Here is a 17,500-nt window from a genome sequence, read left to right as displayed (position 1 = left end):
ATAGCTATTAAATAGTTATTAACTATTTAATAACGACCTAGCTAAAATAAAATGAAATTTACCTGTAAACTAAAAACTAACCTAAGTTACAATTACACCTAACACTACACTATATCTGTAAAATAAACCCATACGCCTAGATTTAGAGTTCTGCGGCCAAAGGGGTGCGTTAGCTATGCGTGCTTTTTTTCCCACGCACCTTTTAAATACCGCTGGTATTTAGAGTTCACAGAATGGCTGGGTTTTCAGTGCGTTAGGCTCCAAAAAGGGAGCGTAGAGCATAATTTAACGCCACTGCAACTCTAGATACCAGCGGTGCTTACGGAAGCGGCCAGCTTCAAAAACGTGCTCGTGCACGATTCCCCCATAGAAAACAATGGGGCCATTTGAACTGAAAAAAAACCTAACACCTGCAAAAAAGCCGCGTTCAGCTCCTAACGCAGCCCCATTGTTTTCTATGGGGAAACACTTCCTACGTCTGCACCTAACACTCTAACATGTACCCCGAGTCTAAACACCCCTAACCTTACATTTATTAACCCCTATTCTACCGCCCCCGCTATCGCTGACACCTGCATATTTTTTTAACCCCTAATCTGCCGCTCCGTAAACCGCCACTATTTACATTATCCCAGTCAGATTGAGCTCGCATTCTATTGGCTGTTCCGATCAGCCAATAGAATGCGAGCTCAATCTGATTGGCTGATTGGATTCCATCAGCCAATCAGAATATTCCTACCTTAATTCCGATTGGCTGATAGAATCCTATCAGCCAATCGGAATCGAGGGACGCCATCTTGGATGACGTCATTTAAAGGAACCGTCATTCGGCGAGTAGGCGTCGGTTGAAGAGGTTAGATCCGCGTCGGTTGGAAAGAAGATGGCTCCGCTCCGCTCCAGAAGAAAGAAGATTGAAGATGCGGCTTGATAGAAGACTTCATCCCGATGATGGACTTCCGACTTCAGCCGATGATGGATTTCTTCAGCCGCCGCTTGGATCCAGACTTCAGACCGAGGATGGACGTCACTCTTCAGCCCCCCGCTTGGGCTTGGATCAAGACATCGGAGGCTCTTCTGGACAGATCGGGACCCGGTGAGGTGAAGACAAGGTAGGGAGATCTTCAGGGGCTTAGTGTTAGGTTTATTTAAGGGGGGTTTGGGTTAGATTAGGGGTATGTGGGTGGTGGGTTGTAATGTTGGGGGGGGATATTGTATGTGTTTTTTTTACAGGCAAAAGAGCTGAATTATTTGGGGCATGCCCCGTTCAGGGCTGGTAAGGTAAAAGAGCTTTGAACTTTTTTAATTTAGAATAGGGTAGGGCATTTTTTTATTTTGGGGGGCTTTGTTATTTTATTAGGGGGCTTAGAGTAGGTGTAATTAGCTTAAAATTGTTGTAATATTTTTCTAATGTTTGTAAATATTTTTTTATTTTTTGTAACTTAGTTCTTTTTTATTTTTCGTACTTTAGTTAGTTTATTTAATTGTAGTTATTTGTAGGAATTGTATTTAATTAATTTATTGATAGTGTAGTGTTAGGTTTAATTGTAACTTAGGTTAGGATTTATTTTACAGGTAATTTTGTAATTATTTTAACTATTTTAGCTATTAAATAGTTATGAACTATTTAATAGCTATTGTACCTGGTTAAAATAAATACAAAGTTGCCTGTAAAATAAATATAAATCCTAAAATAGCTATAATATAATTATAATTTATATTGTAGCTATATTAGGGTTTATTTTACAGGTAAGTATTTAGCTTTAAATAGGAATAAGTTATTTAATAAGAGTTAATTTATTTTGTTAGAATAAAATTATATTTAACTTAGGGGGGTGTTAGGGTTAGGGTTAAAATTAGCTTTAGGGGTTAAAAAATGTATTAGAGTAGCGGTGAGCTCCGATCGGCAGATTAGGGGTTAATAATTGAAGTTAGGTGTCGGCGATGTTAGGGAGGGCAGATTAGGGGTTAATACTATTTATTATAGGGTTATTGAGGTGGGAGTGAGGCGGATTAGGGGTTAATAACTTTATTATAATAGCGGTGTGGTCCGCTCGGCAGATTAGGGGTTAATAAGTGTAGGCAGGTGGAGGCGACGTTGTGGGGGGCAGATTAGTGGTTAATAAATATAATATAGGGGTCGGCGGTGTTAGGGGCAGCATATTAGGGGTACATAGCTATAATGTAGCTGGCGGCGGCGTGCGGACGGCAGATTAGGGGTTAATAAGTGTAGGCAGGTGGAGGCGACGTTGTGGGGGGCAGATTAGGGGTTAATAAATATAATATAGGGGTCGGCGGTGTTAGGGGCAGCAGATTAGGGGTACATAGGGATAACGTAGTTGGCGGCAGTGTACGGAGCGGAAGATTAGGGGTTAAAAAATTTTTATAGAGTGGCGGCGATGTGGGGGGGCCTCGGTTTAGGGGTACATAGGTAGTTTATGGGTGTTAGTGTACTCTAGAGCACAGTAGTTAAGAGCTTTATGAACCGGCGTTAGCCCAGAAAGCTCTTAACTACTGACTTTTTTCTGCGGCTGGAGTTTTGTTGTTAGAGTTCTAACGCTCACTTCAGCCACGACTCTAAATACCGGCGTTAGAAAGAACCCATTGAAAAGATAGGATACGCAATTGACGTAAGGGGATCTGCGGTATGGAAAAGTCGCGGCTGCAAAGTGAGCGTTAGACCCTTTCCTGACTGACTCCAAATATCGGCGGTAGCCTAAAACCAGCGTTAGGAGCCTCTAACGCTGATTTTGACGGCTACCGCCCAACTCTAAATCTAGGCCTAAGATAGCTACAATATAATTAATAATTACATTGTAGCTATTTTAGGATTTATATTTATTTTACAGTTAACTTTGTATTTATTTTAGCTAGTTAGAATAGTTATTAAATAGTTATTAACTATTTAATAACTACCTAGCTAAAAGAAATACAAAATTACCTGTAAAATAAATCCTAACCTAAGTTACAATTAAACCTAACACTAGCCGAGCAGCGATGGAACCAAAGAGGAAATCCGGAGCGGCAGAAGTTATCCTCCAAGGGGCGCTGAAAAAATCTTCCATCCGATGAAGTGATCCTCCAAGCGGCACTGAAGAAGTTTTCGATCCGGGCGATGTCATCTTCCAAGCGGGGTCTTCAATCTTCTTCTTCAGGATCCATCTTCATTCCGCAGACGCGGAACATCCTTCTTTCCCGACGGACTACCGACGAATGAAGGCTCCTTTGAGGGACGTCATCCAAGATGGCGTCCCTTCAATTCCGATTGGCTGATAGGATTCTATCAGCCAATCGGAATTAAGGTATGAAAAATCTGATTGGCTGATTGAATCAGCCAATCGGATTGAATTTTAATCTGATTGGCTGATTCAATCAGCCAATCAGATTTTTCATACCTTAATTAACAGCCAATAGAATGTGAGCTCAATCTGATTGGCTGATTGGATCAGCCAATCGGATTGAACTTCAATCTGATTGGCTGATTCAATCAGCCAATCAGATTTTTCATACCTTAATTCCGATTGGCTGATAGAATCCTATCAGCCAATCTGAATTGAAGGGACGCCATCTTGGATGACGTCCCTTAAAGGAGCATTCATTCGTCGGTAGTCCGTTGGGAAAGAAGGATGTTCCGCGTCGGCGGAATGAAGATGGATCCTGAAGAAGAAGATTGAAGACCCCGCTTGGAAGATGACATCGCCCGGATCGAAGACTTCTTCAGCGCCGCTTGGAGGATCACTTCATAAGATGGAAGACTTCTTAAGCGCCGCTTGGAGGATCACTTCATCGGATGGAAGATTTCTTCAGCGCCCCTTGGAGGATCACTTCTGCCGCTCCGGATCTCCTCTTCGGTTCCATCTCTGCTTGGCTGAGTGAAGACGACTCAAGGTAGGAGGATCTTCAGGGGGGTAGTGTTAGGTTTTTTTAAGGGGGGGTTTGGGTTAGATTAGGGGTATGTGGGTGGTGGGTTTTAATGTTGGGGGGGTTGTATTTTTCTTTTACAGGCAAAAGAGCTGAATTCTTTGGGGCATGCCCCATGAAAGGCCCTTTTAAGGGCTGGTAAGGTAAAAGAGCTTTGAACTTTTTTAATTTAGAATAGGGTAGGGCATTTTTTTATTTTGGGGGGCTTTGTTATTTTATTAGGGGCTTAGATTAGGTGTAATTAGCTTAAAATTGTTGTAATATTTTTTAAATGTTTGTAACTTATTTTTTTTATTTTTTGTAACTTAGCTTTTTTTATTTTTTGTACTTTAGTTAGTTTATGTAATTGTATTTAATTGTAGTTATTTGTAGTTAATTTATTTAATTAATTTAATGATAGTGTAGTGTTAGGTTTAATTGTAACTTAGGTTAGGATTTATTTTACAGGTAATTTTGTATTTCTTTTAGCTAGGTAGTTATTAAATAGTTAATAACTATTTAATAACTATTCTAACTAGCTAAAATAAATACAAAGTTACCTGTAAAATAAATATAAATCCTAAGATAGCTACAATGTAATTATTAATTATATTGTAGCTATCTTAGGGTTTATTTTACAGGTAAGTATTTAGTTTTAAATAGGATTAATTTAGTTCATAATAGAAATATTATTTAGATTTATTTAATTAATATTTAAGTTAGGGGGTGTTAGGGTTAGTGTTAGACTTAGGTTTAGGGGTTAATAATTTTATTACAGTGGCGGCGGTGTAGTGGGGGGCAGGATAGGGGTTAATAAATTTATTATAGGTGGCAACGGTGTAGGGGGGGCAGGATAGGGGTTAATAAATTTAATATAGGTTGCGGCGGGGTCCGGGAGCGGCGGTTTAGGGGTTAATACATATATTATAGTTGCGGCGGGGTCAGGGAGCGGCGGTTTAGGGGTTAAACTATTTAGTTGCAGCGAGGTGCGGGATCAGCAGGATAGGGGTTAATAACTTTATTATAGAGGGCGACGGTATAGGGGGGGCAGGATAGGGGTTACTAGGTATAATGTAGGTTGCGGCGGTGTCCGGGAGCGGCGGTTTAGGGGTTAATACATTTATAAGAGTTGCGGCGGGGTCTAGGAGCGGCGGTTTAGGGGTTACTAACTTTATTTAGTTGCGGGGGGGCGCCGGTATAGGGGGTAGAACAGTATAGTTAGTGTGGGTGCTTAGTGACAGGCTATCAAGAAAGCTGTAAAAAAGCCGAAAAGCAGCGAGATCGGATGAGTGATAACTATCACAGTCCGCTGCTCATCGCCCCGTACTTGGTGCACGGCTTTTTGACAGCTTTTTTGATAACTTAGGCAAATTTTTGCAGGTCCGCGGCGGCGATGTGAGGCGAGCTTAGGCGGGCGTATTGGGCCAGCGTAGGCAGGCAAAGTAGACGCGTTGATAACTACCCCCCTATGTGTGAAGCGCAAATTATCACTCCTGCTTGAGCATTAATTGTGCTAGAAGCAAGATTATAAATTGAAAGTAAACTGTTTTCGCTCTAGCGCTAAACTGACAAGTGCATAAATCCAAAGTTACATATTCCCCGACAAAAGTCAATAGAGAAAAAAAAGTGGGAAAAAAAACACCCCACTTTTGTGAAAACACGATCGCATATTCTCATCTGTACTAACCCAACATGAAAATTTGAAAATTTCATATTCCAATGTTCTGCACATAGCAGAATATGTTTTATGTATTCATTAATAAATAATTCTACATATATCTGATGTTTTTTTTGGTACAATATATAGATGATTATATATAGGTATATACTGTATATATAGATGATTATATATAGGTATATACTGTATATATAGATGATTATATATAGGTATATACTGTATATATAGATGATGATATATAGGTATATACTGTATATATAGATGATGATGATATATAGGTATATACTGTATATATAGATGATTATATATAGGTATATATCTGTATATATAGATGATTATATATAGGTATATACTGTATATATTAATATCTATTTAGAAATACATAAAACATATTACCCTATTTGCAGAACATTGGAATGTAAAATAGTTACAGTAAATACACATTATAACACTTTACTAAATATGAATATTGCATAAATATTAACGACAAAGGGCTCCAATGCATTTATATATGTGTATATATGTCTGTTAATACATATGTACACATACTGTGTGTTTATACACACACATATATATATATATATATATATATATGCATACATACATACATATACATCTGTATTACTCTGTAATGTATATTTATTAGATGGTGTTATTATTAATGTGTAACTGTACTGTGTAATGTATATTTATTAGATGGTGCTATTATGAGTGTAACTGTACTGTGTAATGTATATTTATTAGATAGTGTTATTATGTGTGTAACTGTACTGTGTAATGTATATTTATTAGATAGTGTTATTATGTGTGTAACTGTACTGTGTAATGTATATTTATTAGATAGTGTTATTATATGTGTAACTGTACTGTGTAATGTATATTTATTAGATAGTGTTATTATGTGTGTAACTGTACTGTGTAATGTATATTTATTAGACAGTGTTATTATGTGTGTAACTGTACTGTGTAATGTATATTTATTAGATAGTGTTATTATGTGTGTAACTGTACTGTGTAATGTATATTTATTAGACAGTGCTATTATGAGTGTAACTGTACTGTGTAATGTATATTTATTAGATAGTGTTATTATGTGTGTAACTGTACTGTGTAATGTATATTTATTAGATAGTGTTATTATGTGTGTAACTGTACTGTGTAATGTATATTTATTAGATAGTGTTATTATATGTGTAACTGTACTGTGTAATGTATATTTATTAGATAGTGTTATTATGTGTGTAACTGTACTGTGTAATGTATATTTATTAGATAGTGTTATTATGAGTGTAACTGTACTGTGTAATGTATATTTATTAGACAGTGTTATTATGAGTGTAACTTTACTGTGTAATGTATATTTATTAGATGGTGTTATTATGTGTGTAACTGTACTGTGTAATGTATGTTTATTAGATGGTGTTATTATGCGTGTAACTGTACTGTGTAATGTATATTTATTAGACAGTGTTATTATGAGTGTAACTGTACTGTGTAATGAATATTTATTAGATAGTGTTATTGTGGGTGTAACTGTACTGTGTAATGTATTTTATTAGATAGTGTTATTATGTGTGTAACTGTACTGTGTAATGTATATGTATTAGATAGTGTTATTATGTGTGTAGCTGTACTGTATAATGTATATTTATTAGATAGTGTTATTATGTGTGTAACTGTACTGTGTAATGTGTATTTATTAGATGGTGTTATTCTGTGTGTAACTGTACTGTGTAATGTATATTTATTAGATGGTGTTATTATGTGTGTAACTGTACTGTGTAATGTATATTTATTAGATAGTGTTATTATGAGTGTAACTGTACTGTGTAATGTATATTTATTAGACAGTGTTATTATGTGTGTAACTGTACTGTGTAATGTATATTTATTAGATAGTGTTATGTGTGTAACTGTACTGTGTAATGTATATTTATTAGATAGTGTTATGTGTGTAACTATACTGTGTAATGTATATTTAATAGATGGTGTTATTAGGTGTGTAACTGTACTGTGTAATGTATATTTATTAGATAGTGTTATTATGAGTGTAACTGTACTGTGTAATGTATATTTATTAGATAGTGTTATTATGTGCGTAACTGTACTGTGTAATGTATATTTATTAGATAGTGCTATTATGAGTGTAACTGCACTGTGTAATGTATATTTATTAGATAGTGTTATTATGTGTGTAACTGTACTGTATAATGTATATTTGTTAGTGTTATTATGAGTGTAAGTGTACTGTGTAATGTATATTTATTAGAGATGTTATTATGTGTTTAACTTTACTGTGTAATGTATATTTATTAGAAAGTGTTATTATGTGTGTAACTGTACTGCGTAATGTATTTTTAATAGATAGTGTTATGTGTGTAACTGTACTGTGTAATGTATTTTATTAGATAGTGTTATTATAAGTGTAACTATACTGTGTAATGTATATTTATTAGACAGTGTTATTATGTGTGTAACTGTACTGTGTAATGTATATTTATTAGACAGTGTTATTATGTGTGTAACTGTACTGTGTAATGTATATTTATTAGACAGTGTTATTATGTGTGTAAAAGTACTGTGTAATGTATATTTATTAGATAGTGTTATGTGTGTAACTATACTGTGTAACGTATATTTATTAGATAGTGTTATGTGTGTAACTATACTGTGTAATGTATATTTATTAGATAGTGTTATTATGTGCGTAACTGTACTGTGTAATGTATATTTATTAGATAGTGCTATTATGTGTGTAATGTATATTTATTAGATAGTGTTATTATGAGTGTAACTGTACTGTGTAATGTATATTTATTAGATAGTGTTATTATGTGCGTAACTGTACTGTGTAATATATATTTATTAGATAGTGCTATTATGAGTGTAACTGTACTGTGTAATGTATATTTATTAGATAGTGTTATTATGTGTGTAACTGTACTGTATAATGTATATTTGTTAGTGTTATTATGTGTTTAACTTTACTGTGTAATGTATATTTATTAAAAAGTGTTATTATGTGTGTAAATGTACTGCGTAATGTATTTTTAATAGATAGTGTTATGTGTGTAACTGTACTGTGTAATGTATTTTATTAGATAGTGTTATTATAAGTGTAACTATACTGTGTAATGTATATTTATTAGACAGTGTTATTATGGGTGTAACTGTACTGTATAATAAATATTTATTAGATAGTGTTATTATGTGTGTAACTGTACTGTATAATACATATTTATTAGTGTTATTATGCGTGTAACTGTACTGTGTAATGTATATTTATTAGATGGTGTTATTATTAATGTGTAACTGTACTGTGTAATGTATATTTATTAGATGGTGCTATTATGAGTGTAACTGTACTGTGTAATGTATATTTATTAGACAGTGTTATTATGAGTGTAACTTTACTGTGTAATGTATATTTATTAGATGGTGTTATTATGTGTGTAACTGTACTGTGTAATGTATATTTATTAGATGGTGTTATTATGTGTGTAACTGTACTGTGTAATGTATATATATTAGATAGTGTTATTATGTGTGTAGCTGTACTGTATAATGTATATTTATTAGATAGTGTTATTATGTGTGTAACTGTACTGTGTAATGTGTATTTATTAGATGGAGTTATTCTGTGTGTAACTGTACTGTGTAATGTATATTTATTAGATGGTGTTATTATGTGTGTAACTGTACTGTGTAATGTATATTTATTAGATAGTGTTATTATGAGTGTAACTGTACTGTGTAATGTATATTTATTAGACAATGTTATTATGTGTGTAACTGTACTGTGTAATGTATATTTATTAGATAGTGTTATGTGTGTAACTGTACTGTGTAATGTATATTTATTAGATAGTGTTATGTGTGTAACTATACTGTGTAATGTATATTTAATAGATGGTGTTATTATGTGTGTAACTGTACTGTGTAATGTATATTTATTAGATAGTGTTATTATGAGTGTAACTGTACTGTGTAATGTATATTTATTAGATAGTGTTATTATGTGCGTAACTGTACTGTGTAATGTATATTTATTAGATAGTGCTATTATGAGTGTAACTGTACTGTGTAATGTATATTTATTAGATAGTGTTATTATGTGTGTAACTGTACTGTATAATGTATATTTGTTAGTGTTATTATGAGTGTAAGTGTACTGTGTAATGTATATTTATTAGAGATGTTATTATGTGTTTAACTTTACTGTGTAATGTATATTTATTAGAAAGTGTTATTATGTGTGTAACTGTACTGCATAATGTATTTTTAATAGTTAGTGTTATGTGTGTAACTGTACTGTGTAATGTATTTTATTAGATAGTGTTATTATAAGTGTAACTATACTGTGTAATGTATATTTATTAGACAGTGTTATTATGTGTGTAACAGTACTGTGTAATGTATATTTATTAGACAGTGTTATTATGTGTGTAACTGTACTGTGTAATGTATATTTATTAGACAGTGTTATTATGTGTGTAAAAGTACTGTGTAATGTATATTTATTAGATAGTGTTATGTGTGTAACTGTACTGTGTAATGTATATTTATTAGATAGTGTTATGTGTGTAACTATACTGTGTAACGTATATTTAATAGATGGTGCTATTATGTGTGTAACTGTACTGTGTAATGTATATTTATTAGATAGTGTTATTATGAGTGTAACTGTACTGTGTAATGTATATTTATTAGATAGTATTATTATGTGCGTAACTGTACTGTGTAATGTATATTTATTAGATAGTGCTATTATGTGTGTAACTGTACTGTGTAATGTATATTTATTAGATAGTGTTATTATGAGTGTAACTGTACTGTGTAATGTATATTTATTAGATAGTGTTATTATGTGCGTAACTGTACTGTGTAATATATATTTATTAGATAGTGCTATTATGAGTGTAACTGTACTGTTAAATGTATATTTATTAGATAGTGTTATTATGTGTGTAACTGTACTGTATAATGTATATTTGTTATTGTTATTATGAGTGTAAGTGTACTGTTTAATGTATATTTATTAGAGATGTTATTATGTGTTTAACTTTACTGTGTAATGTATATTTATTAGAAAGTGTTATTATGTGTGTAACTGTACTGCGTAATGTATTTTTAATAGATAGTGTTATGTGTGTAACTGTACTGTGTAATGTATTTTATTAGATAGTGTTATTATAAGTGTAACTATACTGTGTAATGTATATTTATTAGACAGTGTTATTATGGGTGTAACTGTACTGTATAATAAATATTTATTAGATAGTGTTATTATGTGTGTAACTGTGCGGTATAATACATATTTATTAGTGTTATTATGCGTGTAACTGTACTGTGCAATGTATATTTATTAGATAGTGTTATTATGTGTGTAGCTGTACTGTTTAATGTATATTTATTAGATAGTGTTATTATGTGTGTAACTTTACTGTGTAATGTGTATTTATTAGATGGTGTTTTTCTGTGTGTAACTACTGTGTAATGTATATTTATTAGATGGTGTTATTATGTGTGTAACTGTACTGTGTAATGTATATATATTAGATAGTGTTATTATGCGTGTAACTGTACTGTGTAATGTATATTTATTAGATGGTGTTATTATGCGTGTAACTGTACTGTGTAATGTATATTTATTAGACAGTGTTATTATGAGTGTAACTGTACTGTGTAATGAATATTTATTAGATAGTGCTATTGTGGGTGTAACTGTACTGTGTAATTTATTTTATTAGATAGTGTTATTATGTGTGTAACTGTACTGTGTAATGTATATTTATTAGATAGTGTTATTATGTGTGTAGCTGTACTGTATAATGTATATTTATTAGATAGTGTTATTATGTGTGTAACTGTACTGTGTAATGTGTATTTATTAGATGGTGTTATTCTGTGTGTAACTGTACTGTGTAATGTATATTTATTAGATGGTGTTATTATGTGTGTAACTGTACTGTGTAATGTATATTTATTAGATAGTGTTATTATGAGTGTAACTGTACTGTGTAATGTATATTTATTAGACAATGTTATTATGTGTGTAACTGTACTGTGTAATGTATATTTATTAGATAGTGTTATGTTTGTAACTGTACTGTGTAATCTATATTTATTAGATAGTGTTATGTGTGTAACTATACTGTGTAATGTATATTTAATAGACGGTGTTATTATGTGTAACTGTACTGTGTAATGTATATTTATTAGATAGTGTTATTATGTGTGTAACTGTACTGTATAATGTATATTTGTTAGTGTTATTATGTGTTTAACTTTACTGTGTAATGTATATTTATTAAAAAGTGTTATTATGTGTGTAAATGTACTGCGTAATGTATTTTTAATAGATAGTGTTATGTGTGTAACTGTACTGTGTAATGTATTTTATTAGATAGTGTTATTATAAGTGTAACTATACTGTGTAATGTATATTTATTAGACAGTGTTATTATGGGTGTAACTGTACTGTATAATAAATATTTATTAGATAGTGTTATTATGTGTGTAACTGTACTGTATAATACATATTTATTAGTGTTATTATGCGTGTAACTGTACTGTGTAATGTATATTTATTAGATGGTGTTATTATTAATGTGTAACTGTACTGTGTAATGTATATTTATTAGATGGTGCTATTATGAGTGTAACTGTACTGTGTAATGTATATTTATTAGACAGTGTTATTATGAGTGTAACTTTACTGTGTAATGTATATTTATTAGATGGTGTTATTATGTGTGTAACTGTACTGTGTAATGTATATTTATTAGATGGTGTTATTATGTGTGTAACTGTACTGTGTAATGTATATATATTAGATAGTGTTATTATGTGTGTAGCTGTACTGTATAATGTATATTTATTAGATAGTGTTATTATGTGTGTAACTGTACTGTGTAATGTGTATTTATTAGATGGAGTTATTCTGTGTGTAACTGTACTGTGTAATGTATATTTATTAGATGGTGTTATTATGTGTGTAACTGTACTGTGTAATGTATATTTATTAGATAGTGTTATTATGAGTGTAACTGTACTGTGTAATGTATATTTATTAGACAATGTTATTATGTGTGTAACTGTACTGTGTAATGTATATTTATTAGATAGTGTTATGTGTGTAACTGTGCTGTGTAATGTATATTTATTAGATAGTGTTATGTGTGTAACTATACTGTGTAATGTATATTTAATAGATGGTGTTATGTGTGTAACTGTGCTGTGTAATGTATATTTATTAGATAGTGTTATGTGTGTAACTATACTGTGTAATGTATATTTAATAGATGGTGTTATTATGTGTGTAACTGTACTGTGTAATGTATATTTATTAGATAGTGTTATTATGAGTGTAACTGTACTGTGTAATGTATATTTATTAGATAGTGTTATTATGTGCGTAACTGTACTGTGTAATGTATATTTATTAGATAGTGCTATTATGAGTGTAACTGTACTGTGTAATGTATATTTATTAGATAGTGTTATTATGTGTGTAACTGTACTGTATAATGTATATTTGTTAGTGTTATTATGAGTGTAAGTGTACTGTGTAATGTATATTTATTAGAGATGTTATTATGTGTTTAACTTTACTGTGTAATGTATATTTATTAGAAAGTGTTATTATGTGTGTAACTGTACTGCGTAATGTATTTTTAATAGATAGTGTTATGTGTGTAACTGTACTGTGTAATGTATTTTATTAGATAGTGTTATTATAAGTGTAACTATACTGTGTAATGTATATTTATTAGACAGTGTTATTATGTGTGTAACAGTACTGTGTAATGTATATTTATTAGACAGTGTTATTATGTGTGTAACTGTACTGTGTAATGTATATTTATTAGACAGTGTTATTATGTGTGTAAAAGTACTGTGTAATGTATATTTATTAGATAGTGTTATGTGTGTAACTGTACTGTGTAATGTATATTTATTAGATAGTGTTATGTGTGTAACTATACTGTGTAACGTATATTTAATAGATGGTGTTATTATGTGTGTAACTGTACTGTGTAATGTATATTTATTAGATAGTGTTATTATGAGTGTAACTGTACTGTGTAATGTATATTTATTAGATAGTGTTATTATGTGCGTAACTGTACTGTGTAATGTATATTTATTAGATAGTGCTATTATGTGTGTAACTGTACTGTGTAATGTATATTTATTAGATAGTGTTATTATGAGTGTAACTGTACTGTGTAATGTATATTTATTAGATAGTGTTATTATGTGCGTAACTGTACTGTGTAATATATATTTATTAGATAGTGCTATTATGAGTGTAACTGTACTGTGAAATGTATATTTATTAGATAGTGTTATTATGTGTGTAACTGTACTGTATAATGTATATTTGTTATTGTTTTTATGAGTGTAAGTGTACTGTTTAATGTATATTTATTAGAGATGTTATTATGTGTTTAACTTTACTGTGTAATGTATATTTATTAGAAAGTGTTATTATGTGTGTAACTGTACTGCGTAATGTATTTTTAATAGATAGTGTTATGTGTGTAACTGTACTGTGTAATGTATTTTATTAGATAGTGTTATTATAAGTGTAACTATACTGTGTAATGTATATTTATTAGACAGTGTTATTATGGGTGTAACTGTACTGTATAATAAATATTTATTAGATAGTGTTATTATGTGTGTAACTGTGCTGTATAATACATATTTATTAGTGTTATTATGCGTGTAACTGTACTGTGTAATGTATATTTATTAGATAGTGTTATTATGTGTGTAGCTGTACTGTTTAATGTATATTTATTAGATAGTGTTATTATGTGTGTAACTTTACTGTGTAATGTGTATTTATTAGATGGTGTTTTTCTGTGTGTAACTACTGTGTAATGTATATTTATTAGATGGTGTTATTATGTGTGTAACTGTACTGTGTAATGTATATATATTAGATAGTGTTATTATGCGTGTAACTGTACTGTGTAATGTATATTTATTAGATGGTGTTATTATGCGTGTAACTGTACTGTGTAATGTATATTTATTAGACAGTGTTATTATGAGTGTAACTGTACTGTGTAATGAATATTTATTAGATAGTGCTATTGTGGGTGTAACTGTACTGTGTAATTTATTTTATTAGATAGTGTTATTATGTGTGTAACTGTACTGTGTAATGTATATTTATTAGATAGTGTTATTATGTGTGTAGCTGTACTGTATAATGTATATTTATTAGATAGCTTTATTATGTGTGTAACTGTACTGTGTAATGTGTATTTATTAGATGGTGTTATTCTGTGTGTAACTGTACTGTGTAATGTATATTTATTAGATGGTGTTATTATGTGTGTAACTGTACTGTGTAATGTATATTTATTAGATAGTGTTATTATGAGTGTAACTGTACTGTGTAATGTATATTTATTAGACAATGTTATTATGTGTGTAACTGTACTGTGTAATGTATATTTATTAGATAGTGTTATGTTTGTAACTGTACTGTGTAATCTATATTTATTAGATAGTGTTATGTGTGTAACTATACTATGTAATGTATATTTAATAGACGGTGTTATTATGTGTAACTGTACTGTGTAATGTATATTTATTAGATAGTGTTATTATGTGTGTAACTGTACTGTATAATGTATATTTGTTAGTGTTATTATGTGTTTAACTTTACTGTGTAATGTATATTTATTAAAAAGTGTTATTATGTGTGTAAATGTACTGCGTAATGTATTTTTAATAGATAGTGTTATGTGTGTAACTGTACTGTGTAATGTATTTTATTAGATAGTGTTATTATAAGTGTAACTATACTGTGTAATGTATATTTATTAGACAGTGTTATTATGGGTGTAACTGTACTGTATAATAAATATTTATTAGATAGTGTTATTATGTGTGTAACTGTACTGTATAATACATATTTATTAGTGTTATTATGCGTGTAACTGTACTGTGTAATGTATATTTATTAGATGGTGTTATTATTAATGTGTAACTGTACTGTGTAATGTATATTTATTAGATGGTGCTATTATGAGTGTAACTGTACTGTGTAATGTATATTTATTAGACAGTGTTATTATGAGTGTAACTTTACTGTGTAATGTATATTTATTAGATGGTGTTATTATGTGTGTAACTGTACTGTGTAATGTATATTTATTAGATGGTGTTATTATGTGTGTAACTGTACTGTGTAATGTATATTTATTAGATGGTGTTATTATGTGTGTAGCTGTACTGTATAATGTATATTTATTAGATAGTGTTATTATGTGTGTAACTGTACTGTGTAATGTGTATTTATTAGATGGAGTTATTCTGTGTGTAACTGTACTGTGTAATGTATATTTATTAGATGGTGTTATTATGTGTGTAACTGTACTGTGTAATGTATATTTATTAGATAGTGTTATTATGAGTGTAACTGTACTGTGTAATGTATATTTATTAGACAATGTTATTATGTGTGTAACTGTACTGTGTAATGTATATTTATTAGATAGTGTTATGTGTGTAACTGTGCTGTGTAATGTATATTTATTAGATAGTGTTATGTGTGTAACTATACTGTGTAATGTATATTTAATAGATGGTGTTATTATGTGTGTAACTGTACTGTGTAATGTATATTTATTAGATAGTGTTATTATGAGTGTAACTGTACTGTGTAATGTATATTTATTAGATAGTGTTATTATGTGTGTAACTGTACTGTGTAATGTATATTTATTAGATAGTGCTATTATGAGCGTAACTGTACTGTGTAATGTATATTTATTAGATAGTGCTATTATGAGTGTAACTGTACTGTGTAATGTATATTTATTAGATAATGTTATTATGTGTGTAACTGTACTGTATAATGTATATTTGTTAGTGTTATTATGAGTGTAAGTGTACTGTGTAATGTATATTTATTAGAGATGTTATTATGTGTTTAACTTTACTGTGTAATGTATATTTATTAGAAAGTGTTATTATGTGTGTAACTGTACTGCGTAATGTATTTTTAATAGATAGTGTTATGTGTGTAACTGTACTGTGTAATGTATTTTATTAGATAGTGTTATTATAAGTGTAACTATACTGTGTAATGTATATTTATTAGACAGTGTTATTATGTGTGTAACAGTACTGTGTAATGTATATTTATTAGACAGTGTTATTATGTGTGTAAATGTACTGTGTAATGTATATTTATTAGACAGTGTTATTATGTGTGTAAAAGTACTGTGTAATGTATATTTATTAGATAGTGTTATGTGTGTAACTGTACTGTGTAATGTATATTTATTAGATAGTGTTATGTGTGTAACTATACTGTGTAACGTATATTTAATAGATGTTGTTATTATGTGTGTAACTGTACTGTGTAATGTATATTTATTAGATAGTGTTATTATGAGTGTAACTGTACTGTGTAATGTATATTTATTAGATAGTGTTATTATGTGCGTAACTGTACTGTGTAATGTATATTTATTAGATAGTGCTATTATGTGTGTAACTGTACTGTGTAATGTATATTTATTAGATAGTGTTATTATGAGTGTAACTGTACTGTGTAATGTATATTTATTAGATAGTGTTATTATGTGCGTAACTGTACTGTGTAATATATATTTATTAGATAGTGCTATTATGAGTGTAACTGTACTGTGAAATGTATATTTATTAGATAGTGTTATTATGTGTGTAACTGTACTGTATAATGTATATTTGTTATTGTTATTATGAGTGTAAGTGTACTGTTTAATGTATATTTATTAGAGATGTTATTATGTGTTTAACTTTACTGTGTAATGTATATTTATTAGAAAGTGTTATTATGTGTGTAACTGTACTGCGTAATGTATTTTTAATAGATAGTGTTATGTGTGTAACTGTACTGTGTAATGTATTTTA

Source organism: Bombina bombina, chromosome 1 (assembly GCF_027579735.1).
Source record: "Bombina bombina isolate aBomBom1 chromosome 1, aBomBom1.pri, whole genome shotgun sequence".
NCBI lineage: Eukaryota > Metazoa > Chordata > Amphibia > Anura > Bombinatoridae > Bombina > Bombina bombina.
The sequence above is the reverse complement of the archived record's forward strand: the minus strand, read 5'-3'. Positions refer to the sequence as shown.